The following is a 4,119-nucleotide window of genomic DNA, read 5'->3' as shown; positions in this document are numbered from 1 at the left end:
CAATTAAGTAATTCTATATTTAATTTTCTGAGAAGCTGTTAAACTGTCTTCCATAACAGTGCACCATTTAAACTCCCACCAAGAATGAATGATTGTCCCTGTTTCTCCCTATCATCTCCACCATTGGTATTTTCCACTATAAAGTACTGTAATTCTGTGGCATGTGACATGGATGAACATAAAGACATCGTATTGAGTGATATATATATATATATATATAAATATACATATATATATATTTTTTATGGTTTCTGCAAATGTTTATTAGACACAGGCAGGGGGTGCTCAGTCTTTCTTGGCAGCAGCTTTCCTCATGGCGGCAAGGACGTTGCTCAGCTCCTCTCTTTTCCTCTTGGCACGGATGTGTGTCCCCACCCTTTTCTTGATGAACTTGAGGGCCCGCTTGTCCTTGGAGACCTTGAGCAGTTCCATGGCGCGCCGCTTGTAGGGGGCGAAGCTACACACCTTCCGGATCATGTCCCGCACGAATTTGGTGTGCTTGGTGAGGCGCCTGCGGCGGCGACTGTGCCTCAGCTTGCTCACGTTCTTGGTCACCTTATGGCCCTTATTGAGGTCCACGGTCATAGGATAGCAAATCATATATATATGATTTTTTTTTTTTACATGGGTAGGCACCGGGAATCCAACCCAGGTCTCTGGCATGGCAGGCGAGAACTCTGCCACTGAGCCACCATGGCCTACTCCCCCATTCACATATATTTGATTATTGGATTTCCATTTCTTCAAAGAATGGTGCTGGAATTTTAATAGAGATTACATTGACTCTGTAAGATGTTTGGATAGAATTGGCATCCTAACAATATTTAGTCTTTCAATACATGGAAACTTATGTCCTTCCATTTACTTAGTTACTTTTTAATTTATTTGAGCAATATTTTGTAGTTATTTACACTCTTGCTTAGATTTATTCCTAGATATGAGATTCTTTTGGCAGGAATTTTAGCTCCTCAGATTTCTCATTACTATTGTATAGAAACACTTCTGATTTTTGCATGTTGATCTTGTACCCTACTGATTTAATTAATTATTTATTAGTTCTTGTAGCATAGTTGTTGAATTTGGGGAATTTTCTATACATAGTATTATGTCTTATGCAAAAAAGGGCAATTTTACTTCTTCCTTTTCAGCTTGGATACATTTTATTTTATTCTTGCCTAATTTCTCTGGCTAAAACGTCTAGTACAATGTTGAATAACAGTGGTGACAGTCGGCATCATTGTTTTCTTCCAGATCTTAGAGAAAAACTTCCCTTCTTTCACCACGGAGTATCATGTTAGCTGTGCATGTTTCATATATGCCCTTTACTGTGTTGAAGAAGTTCCCTTCTATTCCTATTTTTCAAAGTTTATTTATCAAAAAAGGATGTGGATTTTGTCAAATGCCTTTTCTGCATCAATTGAGATGAACGTGTGGTTTTACTCTTCATTATGTTAATATGGTACATTATGTACATTGATTTTATTTTGTTTAACCTCCCCTGCATACCTGTAGCAAATCCCACTTGATTATAGTGCACACTGTTTAGTGGGCCATTAGATTCTGTTCACTATTATTTTATTGAGGTTGCTTGCATGTATATTCATAAAGGATATTGTTCTGTAATTTTTTTTTTCTTGTGGTATTTTTATCTGACTGTGGTTATGAGGCTGATAGTGTTTCCTAATATGAATTAGGGAGTGTTTCTTCTTCAAAATTTTTTGAAAAGTCTGAGCAGAATTATTGTTAATTCTTATTGAGTGTGTGGTAAAATCCACCTGTGAAGCTACCTTGTCTTGGGATTTTCATTGTTTAGAAGTTCTTGATTATTGTTTCAACCTCTTTGCTGATTATTATTGGGTTTTTTTTTTTTTTTTCTTTTTGAGATTTTCTATTTCTTCCAGAATCAGTGTAGGTAGTTTGGTGTTTCTAGGAATTCGTCCATTTCATCTTGTTGGTGTACTGTTGTTCATAGTGTCTTCTTATAATCCTTTTTATTTCTGTAGTATTGGGAGTAATGTCCCCCTTTTCCTTACTGATTTATTTGCGTCCTCTCTATTTTTTTCCTTGTCAGTCTAGTTAAAGTTTAGTGGATGTTGTTAATTGCCAAATAAAAACTTTTGGTTTTGTTGATTCTCTATATGTTTTTTTTTTCAATGCTTTATTTCATTTTCCTAATGAAACTCTAATGTTTGTTATTTCCCTCATTCTCATTGCTTTGGGCTTAGTTCACTCTTCTTTTATAGATCCTCCAGTTTGAGGTTAGGTCTCTGATTTGAGATCTTTCTTCTTTTTAAAGGTTAACATCTATAAATGTCCTTCTCAGACTTTTCTGCATATCATTAGTTCAGATACTTTTTAATTTTCATTATCATATACCTCAATATATATCAATGTTTCTTCTAATGCCTTCCTTACTTACACTTACACTTATACTCTTTTTAAAGTATACATTGTTTAAATTCCACATGTTTGATTGTTTTCCACCCCTTCCTCTGTTACTGATTTCTAGTTTCATTCCATTTGGGTTGGAAAAGATACATCATATGATTTCAATGTTTTTTTTTAATTTATTGAGACTTGCTTGTGACCTAACATATGGTCTATTCTGGAGAATGATCCATGTGCACTAGAGAAGGTGTATTCTGCTGATTTGGGGTGAAATGTTCTATGTATGCCTGTAAGTCTAGTTGGTTTAGAGTATCATTCAAATCTTCTTCTTCCTTTTTGATCTTCTGTTTAGATGTTCTATCCATCGTTGAGAAGTATGCATTGAAATCTCCCACTATTATTATATAATCATCTATTTCTCCCTGCATACCTTTGAATATTGTCTTTACCTGTTTTGGGGCTCTACCATTAGGTGCATATATACTTATAATTGTTATGCCTTCATGTTGATTTGACCCCTTCATCATTATATAATTATCTTTTTTGTCTCTTGGAGCAGTTTTTGTCTTAAACCCTATTCATCACATATATATATATGAGATATATTAGCATAGCTACCCCAGCTCTCTGATAATTACTTATTGTGTTGTATTTTTCTGCCCTTTCACTTTCAACCTATGTATGTCTTTGAATTTAAGGTGAGTTTCTTGTAAATAGTAAATTTTTGGTACATGCTTATATATGTATTCTCTCAAACTCTTCCTTTTAACTGTGTAGTTTATCCACTTACTTTTAAAGTACCTGCTGATCATGAAATACTCTCTTCTGTCATTTTGACATTTTGTCTTTATAAATCTTACAACTTTTTGACACTCCTTAATTCCTACATGAATATTTATTTGATTTTTGTATTGTATCATTAGAGAAACACCTAATTTCTTTCTGAATATGTATTTATTGTACTTTCTTTATGGTTACCATGGAGATATGTTGTCTTTAATAGCATAGACATACACTGTTCTTGTACCTCTCCATGCCACCATCTTTTTTGGGGTACATGTGACAAGATATATATTTGGACATTATATGTTTAAAACATAGATTCATCATTACTTTTTATATATTTGCATTTTGTCACCTGTAAGAAGAAAGAATTTGAATTACATACCAAAAAATCCAGTAGGAGTGGCATTTTAATTACCCCTATGATTGTCTTTACTTGCGGTCTTTATTTCTTTATTCGACTTTCATACACTGACTATTGTCCTTTTCTTTTCATTCTGAATGCCTTTAGCATTGCTTATAGGATAGGCATGTTTAGTGGTAATGGACCCACTCAGCTTTTATTTATCTGGGAATGTCTTAAATCCCCCCTCATTTCTGAAGGAAAGTCTTGCCAAATATAAAATTCTTGATTGACAATTGTTTTCAATTGCCAGCATTTTCATTTTTTTTGCACCACTACCTTCTTTTCTCCATGATTACTGGTGAGAAACAAGCACCTACTCTTATAACTATTTGTTTTTCTCTTGCAACTTCGAGAAATCTATCCTTATCCTTGGCATGGAAAATTCGATTACTATGTGTCTGGGTGTAATTCTCTTTAAACTTATTCTATTTAGGGTTCATTGGGATTCTTGAAAGTACATATTCATCTCATTCATCATATTTGGGAAGTTTTCTGCCATTATTTCTTTGAATATTCCTTTGGTTCCTTTCTCTTTTATTTTT

General features: G+C 33.9%; 1 pseudogene; it reads right to left on the bottom strand.

The window, feature by feature from the left end:
• Nucleotides 1-259: 259 nt before the first annotated feature.
• On the bottom strand, nt 260-600 carry LOC143663644 (large ribosomal subunit protein eL36 pseudogene; annotated as a pseudogene).
• Between the last annotated feature and the right edge of the window lie 3,519 nt (nt 601-4,119).

The sequence above is a fragment of the Tamandua tetradactyla genome, chromosome 19, assembly GCF_023851605.1.
Source record: "Tamandua tetradactyla isolate mTamTet1 chromosome 19, mTamTet1.pri, whole genome shotgun sequence".
Classification (NCBI taxonomy): Eukaryota; Metazoa; Chordata; class Mammalia; order Pilosa; family Myrmecophagidae; genus Tamandua; species Tamandua tetradactyla.
Note: the sequence above shows the minus strand (reverse complement) of the source record. Positions and strands in the feature narration are given on the sequence as shown.